Here is a 25,941-nt window from a genome sequence, read left to right on the forward strand (position 1 = left end):
AGTACACCATTAAACGGAAATGGCAGAAATATGTTTCTATGGTTGAAAAATTGGACGTTACTTAAATTACTGTCAGTATTTAAAGATGACGGGGTAAAAGGAGAGTGGAGCCGCAGCATCAACATTTAAGAACACTAAGAAACAAGCTATGGAACATCACTGACAGAATGGGAATCCCCAATCATCTCACAGAAGTACTGAAAAACCTGTGTTATGCAGAGGCCAAGACAAATTCTTTTTGAATCCAGTAAAATGACGTCAAAGAGCAGCTTTGTCTTATGTTCAATTTTATTTATCAACTGATGCTGTCATTCTAGACTGGAAAACATCTACAGACTGGAAAACATCTACAGTTTGGATTTGACAATGACATAAATAGCCACAGCTCTGTCTTGACGCACTTGTTTCCCGACAATCACGTAACAGTTCCAGATCCTGAAAATATACAGTTCCGCAGCGAGCTCTGTTTCGACTGAATAAAGTAATGAAATAGTAAAAAAATTGAAATTCGCTGCACAAAACTGAATCCGTGACGATTTGTGATCCATTTCAAGTCCGCTGCACGTTGAATATTAATAACAAATCCTTAAATCGGTCAGCCCATTTACTTTCCTTGATTGCACACTCCCACCTTTTGAATAATTTGCTACTGGAAAGAAAATTGAAAAAAATATAACACAATAAGTGGTACAATAAGGAGAACGCTAAGAAATCAAATAAGGAGGGAAATAATGCTGAAGTTTTACAAGACTATGGCGGTAGCTGCACTTATATATTGGGATGAAGCGTGGATCTTCATTAGGAACGACAAAAGTGAAATCCAAGCCTGAAATGAGATTTCTTCAATCGATTGTGGGGATGACAAAGACAGACAGGAAATGAAATGAAGGCATGCGGCGCACACACGTAGCTTAAGCCCTAAAATCTTAGAACAGCGTCTAAACTGGAGGTCTCATATACACTCCTGGAAATTGAAATAAGAACACCGTGAATTCATTGTCCCAGGAAGGGGAAACTTTATTGACACATTCCTGGGGTCAGATACATCACATGATCACACTGACAGAACCACAGGCACATAGACACAGGCAACAGAGCATGCACAATGTCGGCACTAGTACAGTGTATATCCACCTTTCGCAGCAATGCAGGCTGCTATTCTCCCATGGAGACGATCGTAGAGATGCTGGATGTAGTCCTGTGGAACGGCTTGCCATGCCATTTCCACCTGGCGCCTCAGTTGGACCAGCGTTCGTGCTGGACGTGCAGACCGCGTGAGACGAAGCTTCATCCAGACCCAAACATGCTCAATGGGGGACAGATCCGGAGATCTTGCTGGCCAGGGTAGTTGACTTACACCTTCTAGAGCACGTTGGGTGGCACAGGATACATGCGGACGTGCATTGTCCTGTTGGAACAGCAAGTTCCCTTGCCGGTCTATGAATGGTAGAACGATGGGTTCGATGACGGTTTGGATGTACCGTGCACTATTCAGTGTCCCCTCGACGATCACCAGTGGTGTACGGCCAGTGTAGGAGATCGCTCCCCACACCATGATGCCGGGTGTTGGCCCTGTGTGCCTCGGTCGTATGCAGTCCTGATTGTGGCGCTCACCTGCACGGCGCCAAACACGCATACGACCATCATTGGCACCAAGGCAGAAGCGACTCTCATCGCTGAAGACGACACGTCTCCATTCGTCCCTCCATTCACGCCTGTCGCGACACCACTGGAGGCGGGCTGCACGATTTTGGGGCGTGAGCGGAGGACGGCCTAACGGTGTGCGGGACCGTAGCCCAGCTTCATGGAGATGGTTGCGAATGGTCCTCGCCGATATCCCAGGAGCAACAGTGTCCCTAATTTGCTGGGAAGTGGCGGTGCGGTCCCCTACGGCACTGCGTAGGATCCTACGGTCTTGGCGTGCATCCGTGCGTCGCTGCGGTCCGGTCCCAGGTCGACGGGCACGTGCACCTTCCGCCGACCACTGGCGACAACATCGATGTACTGTGGAGACCTCACGCCACACGTGTTGAGCAATTCGGCGGTACGTCCACCCGGCCTCCCGCATGCCCACTATACGCCCTCGCTCAAAGTCCGTCAACTGCACATACGGTTCACGTCCACGCTGTCGCGGCATGCTACCAGTGTTAAAGACTGCGATGGAGCTCCGTATGCCACGGCAAACTGGCTGACACTGACGGCAGCGGTGCACAAATGCTGCGCAGCTAGCGCCATTCGACGGCCAACACCGCGGTTCCTGGTGTGTCCGCTGTGCCGTGCGTGTGATTATTGCTTGTACAGCCCTCTCGGAGTGTCCGGGGCAAGTATGGTGGGTCTGACACACCGGTGTCAATGTGTTCTTTTTTCCATTTCCAGGAGTGTAGAACGTATGAGGAATGTACGTTTGCCAAAATCGATCTACAGGTATAAGACTAGAGGGTACAGTCCAGTCGATGGACTAAAGAGAAGATGGGCATGTTCGCAACAAGTCGATGGACATGATGCTTGAAGAACAACATGAAGATCTGAAGGTGACAGGCTCAACCAAAATGCTTTTATTTCAATTAAAATATAATGACTACACCAGAAATCTGGTCTTCTGCTGGACATCTTCACACAGTACATGGTGTGATGAATGATGAAGAAAGACCTGTGCTGTCCGCTGCGCCCAGCTCGCTGTACATTATGCACAAGGGTGGTGACGCATATACAATACGAAAGGACAGAGTAAGAAATGAAGTAATGCATTTCTTGTCCCTGCTCTGGTACTGAATTATATGAACCGAATGATAACTTTCAAAATCAAACTGGTTTTCGTTTTCACTGTCCCGGAACATGAAACATATTTCACACCGACAGCATTTTAATCGGCATCACAATGTGTTTTGAGTATTCTAATGTGCTGAGCAGAAAATGAAATTAGGCAGTCGACGCACAGTTGAAACATCCAATTTCTCCCTGCTCCAGTCTCAGTAAACACCGTTCATAAGAGTGTTTCTCGTACACCAGAGTTTTGCTCTTGATGAGACTTCAAGTAAGCATTATCACTAACTACACAATATAGGCTCCTCAATAATTAGTCTAATTCTGTTCTGACTGCCTACTGCGTGAAATTCGTACTGTTTGGACGCATAAAAGGAAATAAATACGTAGAAAATTAAAGACATTTCTGGCGTGTTCATTATAGAGGGAAAGAATTTATTGTTCTTTCCTCATGGAACTTAGCGTTAAAAGCTGAAGAAATAATAATCATTCGCAGACCGTTTACTCTGTTTATGTACTACAAGTCATCGCTCCGGTTCTTACCAAGTTAGCAGAAGCATGCACACTTTCCTTAAATTCTTCCTGCATTCGTCTAGTCACTAAAATCAGACACACGTGGCAATCAGGTGGTCAAACGAGATGTCTGCGGGGCGTCATTAAAGGGGAAGTTTCAATTAATACTCAAGTATTATCTATTTCTGATACTGGCTTACGAAACGAAAGGTATTCAGTTTCAATCCAATACTCGTTTATTCCTCCTCATACGTATACCTGGGAATGAAAGGAAACCGAGTAAACAGTCGTTTTGTCTTCGCAAAGAGCGAAACCAATATTTCTTTGAAACAAATGCTACTCGAGATACGACTGCTCTGAATTTTTACTATATTTTCATTGGATAGTAGGTAATACTGACAATATTAGTCCTCCGGGCAATGTCCTTAAAGGTGGTTAGCAGTTAAATGGAAGAATTATATCCATTAGTGAGAACTTGTCACATAAATGTAGTTCAAATCAGATATCTTGCTTAGTTCATCACACGTCGAATGCAGAAATATATTTCATGAAGGAAAAAAGTTTCGGGTTCTCGTTGTCGTAGACGGCAAGTATAACGAAGGGAAAGCGCCGAGCCTCGGTAAACGGCTGTACAATGAGTTTAACACATTGCAACCTTAACCAAATCCGGGATTATATTGCTTAACTGTGTATCTGCTACTCTACACTTCTGATCGCCAGCTAAGTTCTCGTTCACAGCATTCCAGAGCTTCACGAACAGGTTTATTATAATTTCCAGCGTATAGGCAGTTCGGTTTCAAGGCCCCGTGGCCTTCGGAACTGAAAGTGACACTTAACGCTTTGCAGGCTCACATTAACAGCTGTGATTGTTTTCATATCTGTGACTCACGCGTATCACTACTCGATAATTTAGCTTCAGTCAATAATATCATCGAATAAAGAATTTTAACGTGAAATGTATTCTGATACAATCGCTATGTAGGGGCCCACTCTGGAAACTTAATGTGACGAAAAAATCCTCAAAATATGTTTTCTTTATATGATTATGAAACAATGTATTTAAACAAACGAAATACGGTTTGGCAAATGAAGAAACTAAGTATGTTGCAAAGCTTTCTGAACTTTTAAAGCCGAAGCGAAAAGGACTGCTCTGCCTTGTGAGAAGAAAAAAGCTACTCTTTTACAGAAGTATGACTATCTGAAATGTAAATCCTGTTATGCCAGTTTCTGCAGACCGGAACGTCTACGGCTGTTTCTCCCGTTAGGGGCTTGACCGACTAACGCACCACCAAGGAAAGTGCACGCTTCCCGCACACTTCTAACGAAACTGGGCATCACACATAATCATCGATCATGTCTCTCTTTCACGTATCTTTCGTAGGCTAATCTTGTGTGAAATTCTCTTCATGTGGATGCTTTACAGCCAACCTTTTATCTGTTCATAATGCTTCAACAAGCAGGCTGCCATTTTTCCACTTCCGGAAAATGTTCTTTTGATAGTTTGTGAATGTTACAGTTTACATCTTTTACAGTAAAATAAACGCATTGCTGTTTAATTAAGTATTAACTTATAAAATTAATGTCACGTACAATGTGAGTTTCAGGTTCGTATGAGAGGAACGCAGATGATCAAATACAGACGAAAAAAGTATCATGAAATCGAATAAACCGTTCGGTAGCATTGTGAGTGGTTTCAGGTCGATAACGATCAAGGCTGAAGTTATCCTTTCAGCTGGATTTAAGTTGGCCCCCTTCCAGAATTCTTCACCTGTCGCTGAGCCAAAATTTTTTTTCATGTACCGCAAGTAGTTTAAGAGATTAAATATTCTTTACGTTGTGCTCCACAGCTTTGATACAAGATCTTTTACGTATACTACCAAAAACATGATATAGAACTTTATTCTTCTGAAACAAATTTCGAGTAGTTCACCATCCTTTGGAAGATCTTAGTCTGAAATGTTATACATCGTATACACATGATTGGAAAATAATCCACTAACTACATTTACAATACATTTTGCAATAATGGACATATGATACAACCATTTTAAACTTTTAAGTCTGCCAGAAGATGACGAAATAGTCAAGAACAGCTGCAGAAAAAAGCTGTGTAGAAGTTTTTTGTGATACAAATAAAAATAGTTTAAGAGATTTTAATTGCGACACTAACTTTTTGCAACCCTAGGCACAGTACGACTCGCTAGCATGAAAATAGCAAATCTAGTTAGAAGTGTACAAGAACTGGTGATACAGAACCTAAACATTAGAACAATGAAAACGAAAATAATGTTCACAGTTATCAACAAATATCAGTTTACACATATCCATCAACGAAACCCACACATATTTAAATACTGCTCTTAACTTCTACCTCTGGCAATTCGCACCAAGTGACAACCAAGCAGAAAAGACTTACGTTTTACCTATGAATAAAACATTATTGCGTCTACATTAACAAAAAAGCAAATTGTGTTTAAAAGAATTAAAAAAAACATGTAAATTCGGCGAACGCAATACTATTAAGACGGAATTACACATATGTAAGGTGCAGACCTCAAGGGCCAAAAATTACGACAGAGGCCTGTGTCAAAGATGTTTCAAATGAATCCATTCTCACATTTCTTACGTGGTGAAGTTCTCTGAACTGCCCAACACACTTTTAGAGTGCCTCACGTTGGAAAAAGTCTATCTCAAGTGACAGCAAGATACATCGATGACACAAACTTTAAGAATTGTCGGTTGGGCTCGATCACGCTATCACAAGCCATCCCCACCAAGGAATTGTTCATGTGACCTATCAAGCAGCTCCCAGAATTAATTTTCACACACACACACACACACACACACACACACACACACGGTAAAAACGTTTCTAATCGTGGCTGAGAAATGTTGACTACAGAGGTACGAGAAACTAACACAACGATACAGAAACATTAAGAGCAATCACGACTTAGGTCCTAACATTGCATGGTCACAAAACATACCAAGTCACCAAAGAACAAAACTAATGAGACCAGAAGATTTCCAATGGGTTTTAGTGGATAATAACGATATTTTACGTAGCAATGTAGCTGGTAGTGAAGCAAAAGTGTACAAACAAGACCTTGAAAGGAAAACGTCCGTGATCGAATGTATCACACACAACGCCAAGGAAAATTACAAGTCAAGTATATGCTGCCGAACCTAATTTAACATGACACCGCGAATTCATTATAAATTATACATTCTACGCAACAATTAACATCACAATTCCAAAGTTTGAATGCCGGCCGTTGCCTGTTAAGGAACTATGACGATAAACTTAAGTAATTTAGGGAAAGCACGGAAATCTGAATCGAGATGGCCTGACTGACTTTTGAACTCCAATTTCCCTGAAGACGAGTCACTTGTCGCCCACAGTTCCACTTCGTTCAGTAGTCGTATTCAAAAATGAAGCAAGCAGCTCTTTTTGTATGAGGAGTTCCTGAACTTCGTTTCTGAAGTACCGCAAACACCTTTAAAACTGACGCGTTTGCGTAGTTGGAAGTTTTCAGCTGGAATCATCCTTAATTGACTAACGATTTGAGAAAATTAAAGTGGTCATTATCTCTGCAACAGTCTTTCCCCAGAGCCACTACGTTACTTGCGCCCTTATTCCTGGTGTGAAATCCACATTTAATTCCTAAGAGTAATGGACATGGGGATTGCGGACAGACTTAGTAGCGGACGTCCCATTTATTGCCGAAACCCTGCGGTCATCAGCTTCGTCTCGATCCGGTGAATTTGGATGCAAAAGGCCATCTATGTAACCAGTTTGTCTCCGGCGCCAGGATCCAGAAATGTTCCGGAAGGTCTACGACCGACGTGCTTCGGGCCACGCAGGATGGTGGAACGTTAACGAAGTTCTGTGAGGGAGCAGAGAGCGCTACGTGGGAAGGCAGAAGAGTTGGCTCGTCTACGGCAAGGCGAGACAACGGTACAAACCAGTTGTAGCGGCCAGACGGGGGACAGCCAGAGAACGCGGAAACGGCGTGGCGTGGCACACCTGCTGGCGCGCCGCGCTTGCAGCTTCCTCGCTGCCGAAGACTGCCTCTGCCTACCCACACCACGCCCCACTTCTTTTCTCTCACTCGTTCTCCATGCGTCACACGTACCACTGTTATGAGCACTGCCACGGAAAATACTCTCACTGAATTCCAGAGATGAGTACGTAACTGGCTGTTTACCACACCTTACCAGTCGGCAACTACACAATGTTCGTGCTGGAATTACACGAGAATGCTGCCACTGAAGTATTTGTTTGTTTGTGGATGTACTTTTCCTTAGTGTAGAGCATGTTTCTCAACCAAAGCTAGGATCGCAACGAACAGGCAGTTGTTGTTGTTGTGGTCTTCAGTCCTGAGACTGGTTTGATGCAGCTCTCCATGCTACTCTATCCTCTGCAAGCTTCTTCATCTCCCAGTACCTACTGCAACCTACATCCCTCTTAATCTGCTAAGTGTATTAATATCTTGGTCTCCCTCTACGATTTTTACCCTCCACGCTGCCCTCCAATACTAAATTGGTGATCCCTCGATGTTTCAGAACATGTCCTACCAACCGATCCCTTCTTCTAGTCAAGTTGTGCCACAAGCTCCTCTTCTCCCCAATTCTATTCAATACCTCCTCATTAGTTATGTGATCTACCCATCTAATCTTCAGCATTCTTCTGTAGCACCACATTTCGAAATCTTCTATTCTCTTCTTGTCCAAACTATTTATCGTCCATGTTTCACTTCCATACATGGCCACACTCCATACAAGTACTTTCAGAAACGACTTCCTGACACTTAAATCTATACTCGATGTTAACAAATTTCTCTTCTTCAGAAATGCTTTCCTTGCCATTGCCAGTCTACATTTTATATCCTCTCTACATCAGTTATTTTGCTCCCCAAATAGCTTAACTCCTTTACTACTTAAAGTGTCTCATTTCCTAATCTAATTCCCTCAGCATCACCCGATTTAATTCGACTACATTCCATTATCCTCGTTTTGCTTTTGTTGAAGTTCATCTCATTCCTCCTTTCAAGAGACTGTCCATTCCGTTCAACTGCTCTTCCAAGTCCTTTGCTGTCTCTGACAAAATTACAATGTCATCGCCGAACCTCAAAGTTTTTATTTCTCTTTCATGGATTTTAATACCTACTCCGAATTTTTCTTTCGTTTCCTTTATTGCTTGCTCAATATATAGATTGAATAACATCGGGGAGAGGCTACAACCCTGTCCCACTCCCTTCCCAACCACTGCTTCCCTTTCATACCCCTCGACTCATAACTGCCATCTGCTTTCTGTACAAATTGTAAATAGCCTTTCACTTCCTGTACTTTACCCCTGCCACCTTCAGAACTTGAAAGAGAGTATTCCAGTCACCATTGTCAAAAGCTTTCTCTAAGTCTACAAATGCTAGAAACGTAGGTTTGCCTTTCCTTAATATAGCTTCTAAGATAAGTCTTAGGGTCAAAAAATGGTTAAAATGGCTCAGAACACTATGGGACTCAACTGCTGTGGTCATAAGTCCCCTAGAACTTAGAACTACTTAAACCTAACTAACCTAAGGACTTCACACACATCCATGCCCGAGGCAGGATTCGAACCTGCGACCGTATCGGTCGTGCCGTTCCAAACTGTAGCGCCTTTAACCGCTCGGCCACTCCGGCCGGCCAGTCTTAGGGTCAGTATTGCCTCACGTGTTCCAACATTTCTACGGAATCCAAACTGGTCTTCGCCGAGGTCGGCTTCTACCAGTTTTTCCATTCGTCTGTAAAGAATTCGAGTTAGTGTTTTGCAGCCATGACTAATTAAACTCATAGTTCGGTAATTTTCCCATCTGTCAACACCTGCTTTCAGTAAGAATAAACAAACACGCGTCTTCCACAGATTTTTTTTTTATATATTCAGAAACAGCGTCCCTAACAAATCAAATCTATAATTACACAGTGTGACTGAGAAGTACCCGTACCCCTATATTAAAACAAAACAGTATATTGGATCACTTACACACAAACTATTCATCCACTGTGTGTGCACACCACGATGACTAACTCGTATCTATGCACCTAAATGTCATCATTGACATCACAGTCATCTCAAGCTTCAACACTTCTGCGTTATTCTCCATTACACTTGTACCGACGTTAAGTCACAAGAGACTTGATTATTCCCTATACTGAGTTGTCTTCTGTGGTAAGGTCAGGGCTTAGTGGTGGCCATTTTAATTGCACTGGAGATACTGAGAAGCCTCAAAATTTTGTACCGATGAACTCATGCATTTGAAGAGGAAAGTATGCTGAAGTTCCGTGTTGCTGTTGTTTTCAAGCTGAGTTATTAATCACGACTGCACCATATCCAAATAAGAATGTACATTCATGTTCTCTTTAAAAAAAATATTTTTAAACAAATCTACTAAGACAAGGAGGTTACGATAACTTCTCGGGCATACTGTACAAGCGATAAGCAACCTCAACGTGTCCAGACATGACTTCACTTTTTCTCAAAGGAGCATGAGAAGGGTGATCAACAAACAACGTACGAGTCGTCGAAAGTAGAACCTCTTTAATCACCATCCAAAAAAATATCTGCGTCAAACATTGCATTTCCCAGATATCGTACTATTAACCAAATACATCTAAAGAATTAGCAGGACGCTAAGTGCCAAGATTACTTTGTTCCCAACAATGATTATAATCATTAGTAAATGTGACATCTCAGGTAAAAACAACAGCTTGGAGAGTTATGTGGTCAGAACTAAAACTGTGAAACGCGAGAACAGAAGGGCAACCCTTCGATACGCAGCAAAGCAAAGGACGCTTTTTGGTTAGGTGGTCTCCTTCCCTGTTGCAACTGGGAAAGTCCTTACCATCAGACGGCAGTAGGATACACATCGTGTAGCCTTTTGGGGTGTGCAAAGAGGCAAGTTACACATTAACAGGCAGAAGCTGCCACCGAATGCTACTTCTGTGAAATACAACACCCATCCAAAACGTTCGGTGATTGATTTTATGTCCTGACGTATGAGTGACGTCGGCACGGTAACTAAGGTGGCAGCTTGAACTATCTACCGTGAACAGGCAGTTGCGAGCAGGCAGTGTTAAGTAGTGGACCTGCGGCGGTAGTCCGTCAGCCTTATTCCGCCACACATCGTAATGGAGCAACATCTCTAAATGAAGTATTCAAAATATTCTTCAAAACCAATCTACCACAAAACACCAAGTTGCAGAAATTCGCACGAAAGGCAACGCTTTGACGACATAACCGACATTCAAGCCAATGTGACGCGAGGTAGTATGAACGTTCTGCGCGTTGTATTCAAGGAGGGGGATGGGGGAGTTACACATTAATCTCTATTTTTTTATTATTGCAGACTCGAAATTTTCTGACACTAGCAAAAACATTATAATAATCATTTTGTGGTCGAAGCTCTTTTCTTGTCCGTGTTTGCTTCCTAAATAAGGAAATGTGGTTCTGCCTTGAGCAAACACAGATTTCTTGTTTTACTACCAATACATGTGTCGGACAAGTTTCTCCACCTTCAGTGGATTTCATTTATCACATTATTACATGTTGGTGTTCACAAGCCTGTTTGGTATTTGCAGCACAGCTATAATTATTGCCGTCCAGTATGCCATTTTTTTGTAATCTCGCGTTTTCGCGATTCTGCAGGGTGTTCGAGTGGAGCTTACTGACACACTCTCTCACTGTTTGTGTGCTGTACACACGCGACAACAGACTACAGGAATAAATGCATTCCACTGCGTGCTCATTCCGAAGAAGCCTGACTTACCCCCGGAAGAAAAAAATTAGCTAGATGGCAGTGAAGATGAAATACGAACGTATTACAACTACGACCAGTTAATGTTTTAAGTCAACTTAAGCAAGAAAACACACACACACACACACACACACACACACACACACACACACACACACACACACACTAGCACTGAGAGCACGTGAGACTTCCCTTAGAGTTCTTCTGGACGGGTTCGACTCACCGCTTTTATTGCTAAGTCTGGCTAGATTCGCAGAACGGTTAATGAAATGATAATCTAGACGGGCTGACCAGAGTAACGAACCTCAGTCTCCCCGCTTCAGAGAATAAGGCCTTGCGCAACAGCACCCAACTCCGTTCCCAAGCCGGACACAAAACATGGCGGCAGTCGTAATGTGAGAGCGTTCGTGTCTCATTTCTAAACACGGCTGACAGAGACTTCCGCTGCACACCGGCAGTTGGGCAGGAATATGCACAAAGCTGTCCTACTGGCAGCAACCACATAAACCCTGATCTACAGTACAGTAAAACTGCCATGGCGGTATACTGAGTGGTTGATGTCATTAGTCACGGTCCACAACAATGCAAAATTTATGTCAGTCGCTCATAATCGTTGAGAGAGGATGGGAACGTTCGTGCAAAAATAACAACTACTTATGTGTTGGAGGTAAACCTTTTTTATTTTTCGATATAGGCTCCTTTTAGACTTATACACTTTGTCCAACGCTGTTCTAATTTGTTGATCCCTTCCGAATAATAGGAATTGTCCAAGTCTGCAAAACAGCTATTAGTTGCTGCAATCACCTCCTCGTTTGAATAAAATCTTTGTCCCGCCAGCCATTTCTTCAAACTGGGGAACAAATAGTAGTCCGAGGGAGCCAATTCTGGAGAATATTGGGGATGTGAAACGAGTTGAAATCCTATTTCCATTAATTTTGCGACCACAACTGCTGAAATGTGTGTTGGTGCATTGTCGTGATGGGAAAGGACTTTTTTGCGGCCCAATCGCTGGCGTTTTTCTTGCAGCTCGGTTTTCAAACGGTCCAATAACGATGAATAATATGCACCTGTAATAGTTTTACCCTTTTCCAGACAGTCGATTAGGCATATCCCTTGCGAATACCAAAAGACAGTCGCCATAACCTTTCCGGCCGAAGGAATGGTCTTCGCCTTTTTTTGGTGCAGATTCCCCTTGGTAACCAATTGCTTAGATTGTTGTTTGGTCTCAGGAGTATAGTAATGTATCCATGTTTCATCCACAGTGACGAAACGACGCTTAAAGTCCTGCGGATTCTTCCTGAACGGCTGCAAACAATCCTAGCAACACTTCACACGATTCCGTTTTTAGTCAAGCGTGAGCAATTGCGGAACCCATCTTGCAGATAGCTTTCTCATGTCCAAATATTTATGCAAAATATTATGTACCCGTTCATTCGAGATGCCCACAGCCTAGCAATCTCACGCACCTTAACTCTTCTGTCATCTATCACCATATCATGGATTTTATCAATGATTTCTGGAGTCGTAACCTCCACAGGGCGTCCAGAACGTTCAGCAGCACTTTTGCCGATATGGCCATTCCGAAAATTTTGAAATTGCTTATAAACTGTTCTAATCGAAGGTGCAGAGTCACCGTAATGTTTGTCAAGCTTCTCTTTAGTCTCCTGAGGCGTTTTGCCTTTCATAAAGTAATGTTTAATCACCACACGAAAATCTTTTTCGTCCATTTTTTGACAATCATTCGACTTCCTTGATTCACACGAATGCCAAACACAATGAAATAGACCAATATGGCTGAAACTTGGTGTGCGTTCTTTCCAAAGATGCTACTAACTGAACATGGCCTCGATACGAGCCGGTGGTGCCATCTCTCAGACTTTATACGAGGGGAGTTTGAAAAGTCCGTGCAATCTTCTAGGAAAGTACTCACTCGGAACTTTAGCAGTGAACCACAACATGAAGCAGAACGTCTCTCCTGCAGCGTCTGCGACTGGAGTTGCCGAGCTTCTCGATGACGCTTTCGCACTTACTAAACGAACCTGTAGCGAAACGCGCTGCTCTTATTTGTATATTCGCTACTTCCCCAATCAATCCTACCTAGTGCAGATCCCAAATTGACGGTCAGTATTGAAGTATTGGTCGTTTTGTAAGCTACCTGCTTTGCAGGTGGACTACATTTCCTGAGGATTCTTCCAATGAATCTGTCTGGCATCTGCCTTATTCGCGATTAATTTTATATGATCGTCCTACTTCAAACCGGTCCGTACGCATACTCCCAGATGTTTTATGGAAGTAGCTCCTCCAAGTGACTGTTCTGCAATTGTGTAATCATACAATAAAGCGTCTTTCAGTCTGTCTATTCGCAATACTTTATATTTGTTTATGTTGAGGGTCAATTGGCAGTCCCTGAACCAAGTGTCTATCCTATGCAGTTCTTCTTTCATTTCGCTACAATTTTCTCTGTATGCAACGGCATCACCAGCGGAAACCCTCATGGAACTTCCGGCGTTACCCACTAGATTATTTATATACAGGGTGAGTCAGGAGAAAAGGTACATGCTTTGAAGGGTGATAGTATTAGTGACTCTGAACGAAAAACTTCATATGGACGTAAGCCCTATTCCGAATGGTTTCCGAAATAGAACACATTTAATATCACTTTTATTCGTTTTTCTTGAATAACTCGAAAACCGCACCCTCCAGCGAAAACGTGTTGCAGTACAAAATTAAACACTATTAAATTTCCTACAAAGAAGGTCCTATTAATTTTTTCTCCTGAACTGATGGTTTGTGCGAAGAGAGCGCGAGAATGTTCAAAACCTCGCTCGACGCGAATGCGTTGTAGCTTACGTAGTTTTTGTAGGACAATTTGAGGTAGTTTCCCGACTTGATAGACCACAAGTATCCCATATCGAACTGTTCGTCTCAACTTGCTACCTCAATATGCTACCTCAAATTGGCATTCAAAAACTACGTAAGCTACAGCGCATGCGCGTCGAGCGAGTATTTCAACATTCTCACGCTCTCTTCGCACAAACCGTTAGGTCTAGAGAAAAAAAGAATAGGACCTTTGCTGTAGGAAAATTTAATATAGTTTAATTTTGTACTGCGACACGTTTTCGCTGGAGGGTGCGGTTTTTGAGATACAAGAAAAGCGTACAAAAGTCATATTAAATGTGTTCTATCTCGGAAACAATTCGGAATAGGGCATACGTCCATATGGACTTTTTTGTTCAGAATCACTAATACTATCACCCCTGAAAGCATGCATCTTTCCTCCTGATTCGCCCTGTATACTGTGGAAACTAATGGTCCTGTAACCACTCCCTTGGGGTATGCCCAAAGCTACATCTGAAGATTTATCTTTGTGGAGACTGGCATGCTTTGTTCTACGTGTTAGCAACTATTCAATACAATCACACAGCTGGTCTGATATTTCGTACGCTGTTATTTTGTTCCTTATGCAACAGTGCGAAACCGTATCGGGCGACTTCCAGATGACAAGCAACCCGGCATTTACCTGGGCGCCAGTCTCTACTGCTCTCTGGGCCTCGTGGACGAACGGAGCGAACTGGGTTTCACACGATCGTTGTTTTCGGACCCATGTTGATTCCTACAGAGATTTAAGGTCTCCAGAAATGTCACAATACGCTATCATAAAACATATTCCAAAATTACACGACATACCGATGTCAGATACATAGCCCTGAAGGTTTTTGCGTCTGTTCGACAACCCTTCTTAAAAACGGTTATGACCTGCGTTTTTTTTCCCCCAACCATCAAAAACACTTCGCTCCTTCAAAGATCAACGGTACACAGCTGCTAGAAGAGTGGCATATTCTTTCACATACTCTATGTACAATCGTACTGGTATCCTGTCAGGTTCAATGGCCTTTCCTCTGTTGAGCTATTTCAATTGCTTTTCTATCCCACTTAGACACGTATTTCGGTATCTGTTATTCTGACATTCGTGCGACGACTTAATGGAGGGACTAAAGTGTGATCTCCCTCAGTGAAACAGTTTTGGAAAATGACGTTTAATAGTTCGATCTCCTCCCTTTTATTCTGTTTCGATGCCGTTATGGTCACAGAGTGTCTGGACAGAAGACTTCGATCCATTTACTGATTAACGTAAGACCAAAACTTCTTCGGATTTTCTGTCAAGTAGGTAGATAGAATTTTACTTTCGAATTCGTTGAACGTTTCAAGCAGTGCTGTACTTGCCCTAATTTTGGGTTTGTTCAGTTTCTGTTTGTCTGTGAGGCTTATGCTAATTTTGGGTTTGTTCAATTTTGGTTGTCTGTGAGGCTTAGGATACGTTTAAATTAGCAGTTTAGCTCTTGTCTGCTTTCGTAGCAGGTTTTTAACACGGTTGTCAAACCACGGCTGGTCTTTCCCTTCCCTCACATCTTTGCTCGGCATATATCAGTCTGAAGCGTACTGTACGATGCATTTGAGCTTTGTCCTTGGTGTTCAGCACTGTCAGAGCTAGATAGCAGTAAGTCTAATTCAAGTCAATCTTCAGTGCTACTTGTCAAGGTATCAAGACCAGCTTTCCGTGCAGACAACGCAAACTATCTTCAAAATATTCCTATTCAATGGAGGAGTATGTCTGTGTGATACTCTCACTTCGACTGCACCGGGCTATATGGCAGGGATCCTGGAGAACAGTTTGAATTTCATGAGATCTCTTCACTCGACTCCACAAGACAAGGGTCTCTCAAATTCATCACTGTTCTTCGACGGTAGACAAGAGCATCTTAACATTCTTTTTCTCAGAAATGCATCAAGTGTCCTTAACCATTCCAACGAATTGAAATTGTCACCGACACAGCGCACAGTTATGTTTATACTGCCCTTTCACCTCACATGATACACAGTTCACTGAACAACTGACCCCTAATGGCAGTTAAGTAGCGACTTTGCATGCAATTAAAGTCTCCTACACTCAGCACTTATTCTTACGGCACAGTTCTCACAACTTGCAAAGAAAATGTACAAACAAGCACAAATAAAATGGTCCGAATTAGGCGACAGAATCAGACACTCGCGGTAGATATGCCATGCAACTTTGTTTGTTTATTTAATTTCACGCTTAAGTCCAACGTCCTCAGACTTCTTTTTTCTTTTCACCTGCTCACACACAGTAGCTCATATTTATGGTGCGTTTAAGACAAGGCGACACTCCTAACGACAAATGGAAATCCAGTCTACAGTAACAACGTTTACCTGCGGTGGCCTCATTGAAGATAACAACATGATCAGTAGCAATCACGTCGCGAATCTCTGCGAGACACGCAGCGCTGATGGATCGTTTTAGAATATAATAGTGAGATGCGTACCTCCTCGACCAACTGGCAGCTGGTAGGTTGATGACCCGCATTGTGTTCGATAGCATCGCGCTGAAAGTACACTGGTGTCTAGAACTCAAAGTCGAAAGCAACTTTCGAATGATGTGATACTGAAATGTACCATAGCCTGATGAAATCTGCACAATACATAAAAAGAACTGCTGCAGTATAGTACAGAAAGTAACGGTAAAAATAAGCAATAAGGCGAACAGGAATGACAATTTTATTCAAAGACAATAATTACACTAAAGTCATAGCTATTTATGGTGATCCCCTGGACATTACAAATGACGGGACATGGTTATTAATTGGGTGTGTGATCAGCACAGACGGCAATATATCCTCTAAAACGGGATAGTAAGGAGTTCTTGTGGGAGGGCGTCCCATTCCTCCACAAGTCCACAAGCGCGGCTAATAGCTGCTGCATGGTCGTTGGTACATGTGAACGTGCTGCATTACGCCTCTCCATCGCATCCCACACGTGACTGATGGGATGTAAGTCGAGGGAAAGGGCAGGCAAGTCCATTCACCGAATATCCTCTCGTTCCAAGAGCTGCTCAACCTGCACTGTTCGATGCGGTCATAACAATGAAGTGAGAGTCGAATGCACACTTGGAAAGACGCACAAGGGGAAGCGACATTAGCGGTCAAACAATGGTCAACAAAGTAGCTTGCGGGGTATAGATATAGATAGATGCAGATGTATGGACTCGGCTGAAGAACGATGGTTTTCAGCAAGTACAGAGCTTCTTCAGGAGTCATACGACGAATGTGCCAAGCTGCCATAAGACATTGGAAGATTTTTTTAATGAGTTATAGATCCATGCAGTAGCTACTGTAGAGGGCAATTTCCTTGTAGGAGGGTGGGGGGAGGAGGGAGAGGAGAGGGAGGAGGCTTCACTTAAAAGGGGTAACAGAAGCTTTTTAAATTACCACTATTCATGTTGCGTTGAGACCATGTTGCAGAGAATAATAGATTTCATTCTTCTGAATCGCTCTCTTCTGTTGACGTAACACAGAACCATTGAGTATGAAGCTAACATAAGCTAGTTTATTCCCCTTTTTATGGAGGGTCCCTCTCAAGACAGCAAGAACAGACTGCATTAGCCAGAAGAGCATAGAAGTGGTTTCTTATGACCGAGATGTCACTTTTTGCCTGTTTTGGTTAAATTTTAACGCCCAGTTGATTAAGTGAATATGAGTGATTGATTAACGTATCCTAAATAAACTTATCTTAAAGAAAGAAACAGTTTACCAAGCCTAGTCCTGAAAAACTAAGTCTTTTCGGAAAAAGTACATATTGCAGAAGTTTTAAGAACTTTTTAAATTAAAAGCAATGCTAGAATCTCGCGGCCGTTTCGACACAGCTTGTCTGTGAATCCCTGGGTGTATTTATTTTTCTTTATATATTACGCCGTATTTACATTTTATTAACTTACTTAACGGTCCTTAAGTGCACAAAATAGTTGGTTAGGAAGTCACTGTGTATTGATATGTCAACTTATATACGTAATCTCTACGTATGGATATCTTTACTTTTAATCACCTCCCACCCTGTGTGATTCATCTTTACAGATGGAACGCTACGGGCATACAGTTTTATTTCATCAATATACTGTTACTGTATAATCCATTCCTCTGTTTTATTAATAGTATATAGCTCACATAAGCGATTTTTGAACTATACAGTTTCATCTCCAGACGTGTGTGAGCAAAATATTACCCATTGCAGTTTCTCCACACATACACGCGGTGATATTCTTTTATGTTGGTGCGTTGTAATGAGTTTATATTCTTTATGTCGTATGTTTGGTTTATAGCATGTCTGAAGACAAGACTGTATACTTTCGAAATCGATCATGTGAATTAAATACCATCAATAAAACGACTGAACGGATTATTCAGTAACAGTTTACTAATTTCACACTCTCTCTCTTCGAAGGTGGATATGGATGTTATCTTTTTCCAAAAGAGTATACTGCGTTCCTACAGTAAGTGCTCTGTTTTCGTTTAATATTCTACGTGTTACAGTTGCACTACTAAGTAGCTCTGTGTTTCACACTACGTGCCTAGAGTGTCACTGTGAGAATCACGGCATTCTCAACAGATACCATTGTGTTCAACGATATAATTAAAAGCTAATCGTTCAGCCAGAAGTCTACCTCAATACCTGAAATGAGATTTTGTTTTAATTACTGCAGTCCTGGTCCGTTATCACTGGCGTTCTTAATGTAATGATGAAGATTGTAAATTTAAAGAGGCTCAACTTCGTTGTTATTAATGCCTCGATCCTCTTTTGACGTCCGAAGAAACAGATACGAGCTCTTTTTTGTCCCCCTTTTTGTTTAATAATAATAAAACATGATAGTTTTGTCCTAGGCACATGAATAACTAGCCTACTAAAATTCAACTATCCAAAATGCGCAAAAGTTTAAATGGCAACCTACTATTTGTAGTTAGCTCTTACATTCAGAGATAGATAAACAGTTTTTGGTTGTCCATGGCAGGTTGAGATGTGATGCCTCGGGACTAAATGAGCGGGTATCGACCCACGCTCCCATCCACGACCCCCCCCCCCCCCCTCCCACTAAGCCGACATTTAACGTAGTTAGCTTCTGAATCTTGTTGCAGTATCTACTCCTTTGCAGGACGTGTAGCAGATGGCTTTTAACTGTTTCACAATGCGCCAGAATCTCTGATAGGTGGTGTTCTAGGTTAATCTGACATCGCAGATTTTGTGGAATCGCACTATCTTCGAGGCTGTGATGAACCGTTAATATTTCTCCATAGAAGCACCGCGGGGGTTCTTTTTGTCGCAGTAGAAATTTGTAAGTTATTTTGATATTTCCAATTCTGAGACGGCATAAGGCAATGCCTTCCCTTCTTGAGCTTAGTAGCGAAGTCTGCCATTTCTTGGTGTAGTGTTTGATGATCAGTAGTTTATTGGAGTGTGTACTGCAGGGTAGGGCAAACGGAAGTGGCCAGGAGAACAGAGTTACAGGGTACAAAGAAACACAGCAGAGGAAAGGAAATACAGTCCTAACCTGACTACAGTAGATGCGGAAAGTAACCACCATTCATCTCTTGGCACGTATGGGCCCTCGTCAGCAAGTTGCTGGAAGGCGGATCGAAGCTGGACTGCTGGAATTGCTGCAATCTCAACCGAAATGTTGCACTGCGGCTCTTGAAGACTGTGAGAGTTTTTGCGATACACCTAAGACTTGAGGGCTCCTTACACAAAGTAATCGCACACTGGCAGATCAGATGACCTGGGTGGCCAGCTACGACCACGACCAGACTGACCTGTGCTAACAACTGTCAGGCGTGAAGATTGTGTAAATGTGCTCCAAGGTTCGGCCGACTGTATGGGCACTTGTTCCATCCTGTTGGAAGTCAATGCAGGTCCTTGCCTCCTCCGTTAATGTTGCCACAAATGGTTTCTAAATGTTGGCAGTGTAACGCGACGAACACAGCGGTTGATGAAAGAAGATGGGACCAATAATGCGGCGTGCAGACACTGCACACCAAAACCCAACCTTCTCATCATGCACTGGTGTTCTGCAGAAGTTATGAGGATTCTCCGCTGCCCAGAACCTGTGATTCTGAGAGTTAATATAACCACTCAGGTGAAACCAGGCTTCATCACAGACATAAATAGGTCCATGTCCAAGCCATTCATTATTATCTGAACAGCGACTCACAAAACTGTAGGCGCTGAGGAGCATCTGTTGATTTTAATGCATGAACAACAGGCATCGGTAGGGACGCACGTGCAGGTCCAGGTGGAGTATTCGTCCGCGTGATCGACGTGATATGCCGGTATCTTAGGACACGTATCGGGTTGATTTGGTAGGACTCTGAAGCATTTTCTGGTGTACTGCAGCAAAATTTTCTGACGTGTGGGCACGTTTTGGAATGTATTTTGACTTGTTCAAAAAAGATTGTCTGACGCAATTTTCGGACTAAGCGCTGCATGGCATTCTTTACTGGCATTTTGTCACCATTAAACTCTCAGCAAAGAACTGACCACATCGTTTCCACGATGTTGTTGCCACGTAACTTTCTACAACGAATACCCACTGCTCCACTGTGTGTAGCATCATCCCCTTTGCAATGTTCCACTCATACTGACACAGCCCGCACTACGCTCTGAACCGGCGTACACGTGGTGTGCGCGTCACGAGATGTTATACGCATACATTCACGTCCAATCTATCCATTCGTCCGGACCACTTTTATTTGCCTCCACCCTGTATCTTGGCATTTGTCTTCCCATTTCTTCACAATGTAGCATCGAACGTGTGTCCTTAAGTCAGCACTTGGAACATCTAGTATTTCCATTCCCTTTGCTTCTCTGGCTAGCTTGTCAGCCAGCTCACTACCTAGAATGCTCAAGCGACTTTGTCTAGAGAAAAACCATGGATATCCGTGTATTGTGGAAGGCATACAGTTGATCATGTATGGCAGCAACCAATTGATGTTTTGGATAGCATTTGTCTATTGTTTGCAAATCACTCAGGAGTCGCTGCGTATAATGAAATTCTGTCGAGGGAAAGTCATTATGGTTTATAATGCTCTATGGGTTTCTATTAACTCTGCAATATAAATACCGCATTCTGTTGGCAGACAACGTTGTTCTCGAACTGGTTGAGTAGGTATGCATAATCGACTCTTGGATGACTGAATAAATTGCACACTGTAGGTCTAGCCATACTGCTGGTTGGGGAAGATACGGTGGAGGCATTATCAAGTGAAAGTATTGCGTACACGTAACTAGAGGAAGTTGAAGTTCTCGTCGGAGGTCTTCCAGTAGTACTGTTGCTCGTCATTCTGTTCGAAGACGGTTAATGAGTAAGCTGGATTGCGGAATAAAATGGGATGACGGGGATGGTTTGGCATTTGATTAATCGATATTTCTTAGTTAAATAATTTTTTTGGTGTTGTATTTTCGGTGGTGATATTCCTGCTTCTGCAACAAGGCTATCGGCTCGTTCGGAGAGCTCCAGTTGCCATACGATTTGTGGGTGGACAAGATCTAATATTTCTAGTATGGAGAGTGCTGTTGACCAATAGACAATGTTCCCACAATCCAAAAGGGATAAAATGAGCGTTTTATACAATATTAACAAAACAGTTCGATTTGCACCCCAGGAACTGTTTCCGAGGACAGCTAAGACCTAAATTGTCGTATATGTGGTAACCACGTTAGTTTATGGTCAAAAAGAAGTCCTACAAAACGGTGCTGGGCTATTATTTCCAGCAGCTGAGTTTCAAGGTATAATTCTGGATGAGGAAGGGCAGACCGTATTCTACAGTAGTGCATGACGTGTAACTGAGTTGGTGTGAAAAAGATACCCATGGCTTTGAGCCCATTTTTGTGTCTGCTATATAGCTGTCTGTAGTTGGCGTTCTGCTGTATCATTAAGATCATCGACATATAATGCTGATGTAACTGTACATCGCACCGCGTCTACTATGCCATTTATTTCAATTGCATTAACGGTGGTACTTAAAGCTGATCCCTGCGGGACGCCATTTTCCTTCACGTATTCGTTACTAAGGGTCTAAACAGTTAAAGTGATAAAATAATTTGGATAGAAACAGGTAAATTTCCTCGAAAATCCCCACTCGTACGATGCTGATAAACTGTGACGCCGCCACGTTGTATCATATGCCTTGTGTAAATCAAAAAATAATGCGATCAAATGTCGGTGGCGTACAAAGGTCTCTAGTCGCAAACTCCAACCGTACGAGATGATCAATAGTAGTTCGAGTTCTTGGGAATATGCAATGGAATTGGCAAAGGAAATTTCTATACTTCAAACACCTACAAAGCCGGGCAGTAACATCCTTTATAATATTTTGCTTGTTAAGGTGATCAGTCTGCAGAAATTTCTATTTTCTGGGTCTAATCCTGGTTTCAGTATAATAGGCATTAAATACACTCTCTCCAATGCGACGAAAATTCACCGCCTTGCCGAATCTTGTTAAATTTTTTTAGAAGAGAGTTTTTAATATTTTCACATAGATTGTTGAGATACAAGATAGGCCTATTACGTTCTGTTAAAGGGCGATGTTGCGCGAAAGCTGGATGGGAATCTTTAGATGTCAACATTTCTGCATAATATACTGCAGAAAATCAGAGGAATTGGTGTTTATTTTCCCTTAGTCAACGACTCCTTAGATTCTATTAGGGGCTTGAAATCCACTAATCCGCCATAATTTGGACTACACTAGTGAAGCTTGGTTATGTACTGTCACTGAAGAAACATATCTATCTCAACATTCTTCTTCTGTTTGAATAAGTAACGTGCTTTTCCCTTTGATCTTCTGAATACAATCTAGTTTTCTGTAGGAGGGTGGCGTCTATGTCTTTGTCGAGCCCTCCATCCTTATCTGATGAGATCTGCACTCTATCTGCACCACCATGGAACAGGTTTCCGTCTAGGAACTGAATAGAATGATATCTTAGTGTTTGCAGCTTGGATGGTCGTTTCTATTGAGTCTTGTACTACTTCGTCGATACCCTTTTCTGTATTTATTGTGACTTGCGCTTTAGCGGTGAAAGCATTCCAACAGACTCTTCGCAATGACCAATGTCGTAATAAATCAGTTTGGTGTAAATTTGGGACTGATACAATAATCGAGCTATGGTTACTATCGTAAAGGTCGTCATCAACGGTTCATTGGATCATAGCTTCGAGAATGTGAGCCACAGAAGCCACTGCTGAAACGTGTTTGGGCTCCCTGATTTATTAAGCAGAGTTTGAAGTCTAAGAATAATCCCTCTAGTAGTAGCTCCCTCCGATGCCCCATGTGATTGTGGGCATTAAAGTCTCTCATTTTTCTCATGGTAATATCTCAGTCAGGGGGAATGTACATATTACAGGTTTTCATGCTCAATTGTACCCTAATGCTTTTGCTTGGGTGTAGTGTACATAGGTATTTGTTAACTGAAGGTGTTTGATTTGACTAGTGTGCAAACACCTTCACATGCTCATTTGATATTCATCCTACTTTTGCCATATACGTTATATAATCTAGGAGCAGGCGGATGGTCTTCCCACAAACTTTGATTCTTGTATTGCTACACCTACTGTGGGATATATTATGATTAACTGTCAAATTTCTTCCATGTGGAGACAGTTGACATTACAGTTCCACTGTAAATTCACTCAAAGGGATCGGCGTGGTCACCGAAGACGAAGGTCACTTGTGTTGATCTGCAGGGTGTTCCAATCGCTCCTGTGTGGTCGGCGTAGTATCCATAGAATTGTGCTGTCAAGGAGATTTCAGGTTCCGTCAGAACCGACGAATTATTTCTTTGCTTTGCTCATTTCCTGTCTTTTCCTTATTTTTCTCTTTTTCTGTTTTCCTCCGTGTAATTTTTGCGATTGTAGGTCTTGGTAAGAAGACGACAGGATATTTATTGGGCCCACTGGCTTAGTCTCTTTTAACTACTATTAGCTGATTGAACATTTGTGATATTTTGGCAGGAATAAGCTGTAGTGTCAATCGTTCTCTCTTGTGCTGTCTCCTGCTGTATCCTTTGGGAGGTTCCTGCTGGCTCTAAGACGGATCCAAGAGGGGTGGCGACCTCGCTTGCACATAATTTTTCGTTTTGGTTGTATGTTCTTGGTTTATAGAGGGTGATAGATCTGGTTTTGGAAAAGTTGAGGTAGGTGAGGTGCTAGCCGCAACTTTGGCATAATTGGTCGTCATGTCGATTGTATGTGTGTTTTCATATTTTTTCCTTGCCTGCAGATATGACAGACGGTCCACTGTTTGATATTCTTGTATTTTCTTTTCTTTTTTTAAATACTGGGCAAACTGATGAACGTGGGGAATGGTGTTTCACACAGTTTACATAGGAAGGCGGTTGTTCGCAACAATGACCTTTATGAAACGATCTCCCACAGTTTCCTCATTTTGGGTGCTGCAGAATGACAAGAGTCCTAAACGTAAGCATCGAAAACATTGCTTGGACGGTGGGACGTAAGGTTTCACGTCACATGTGCACACTGTAGCTTCAACTTTTTCCGGAAGCACATGTCCTCCAAAAGCTAAGATAGAAGCGTCCGTATCTACTCAGTTATCTTTTGGAACTTTTTGTACCCGTAGGACAAAATTTACGTCTCGCCGTGTTAGATTAGCCCGTAGCTAAATGAAGATTTGTCTGTAGAATAAGTTCTCTGTAGGAGAATTAGTCACTGGTCTGTCACCCACTCTTCCACAAGTCTCAAATGCTTCAGATGGCACAGCAGAGGAGGCTTTAATCAATACACACACATTTCAGATTTATCTTCCATTTGTTCTACGAAAAATAATGGATTCGTTGCTGTAAAAGTAACCCCTATTGTCCTAGTATACAACAGGTGTTCAAAACTTGTCTCGTTCCCAGTCTCCTGGATTATCCCTCTTCAAAAATGGTTCAAATGGCTCTAAGCACTGTGGGACTTAACATCTGAGGTCATCATTCCAATAGACTTAGAACTACTTAAACCTAACAAACCTAAGGTCATCACACACATCCATGCCCGAGGCAGGATTCGAATCAGCGACCGCCGCAGCAGCGCGGTTCCGGACTGAAGCGCACAGAACCTTTATCCCTCTTCCCATGGTATAATCAGGGTAGAGAAACCAGTTAGATTGTAACTGTCAGCTTTGAAATATCGCTACCAATCTGTCGAAACAGCCAGATCAGTATGGTCATTGCGAGGTTTTAGTTCGATACGTTTCACGAGCGAAACTTCCGGTCTGATGCCACCTACGCCGATCAAGGGATTTTCCCGAGGGCGGCACCGAGCCGCACCAAAAGTCATCTGGCAAAACGGCCTATGCCGGGAGTCTCGATGCCCTAAGAAGATGGCATCTACTCCTTGGCATGTGTAGGGAGTTAGTATCTTAGAAAACAGAAGTGTAATCCCTATATTGTTAGTGGACTTTACCGTAAGGGTACATAACCCCACCAAGTTACTTAGACTACTGTGTTGGCTTTTAATCGCTTATATATGGAGCTAAGTAGTTACAGTGCGCAGAGGATCTTCAGCACTGAAGTCAGTAGGCGCTGTTTAAGAGGTTCTTCCCAGTCGGTCTACAATACAAAAAAGTTTTTGAAGATGTCAAACCCAAAGGGAACCAAAAATTACTTCAGCCGAAACTTGATGTAAAGGAAATAGCTGACGGTGTAAACGAAAGAAAGCAGAACCTAGAGATAAATCCGGTCCAACGTCGAAGACTGCCACACCACAGGGTGAAGAGTAAAAGAAGTAAGTGTAGTGGACTGTCCAGACAGCCAATCCACTATGACCGGTAGCCGAAAGGCACGCGTTTAAGCTCACGCAGGCTGGCGCGAGGTCTGGAACAGTTAAGGGAATTAACAGTAGCAAATAAAGTACGTAGTTGATGTAATACTTAACTTTAATCCATAATTGGTGTACATCGCTCTTGTTGATACATCAATAATAATCTCAATATAAACTGGTAATGGCGCCTTGCTAGGTCGTAGCAAATGACGTAGC

At 42.6% G+C, this 25,941-nt stretch overlaps 1 protein-coding gene across 1 annotated transcript in view; it reads right to left on the reverse strand.

Annotated features, from left to right (window-relative positions):
* LOC126470328 (spectrin beta chain, non-erythrocytic 2) overlaps nucleotides 1–25,941 on the reverse strand; it is a 304,767-nt gene that overhangs the window by 266,410 nt on the left and 12,416 nt on the right. The gene's annotated exons all lie outside the window — the stretch shown is intronic.

The sequence above is a fragment of the Schistocerca serialis genome, chromosome 3 (assembly GCF_023864345.2).
Source record: "Schistocerca serialis cubense isolate TAMUIC-IGC-003099 chromosome 3, iqSchSeri2.2, whole genome shotgun sequence".
Classification (NCBI taxonomy): Eukaryota; Metazoa; Arthropoda; class Insecta; order Orthoptera; family Acrididae; genus Schistocerca; species Schistocerca serialis.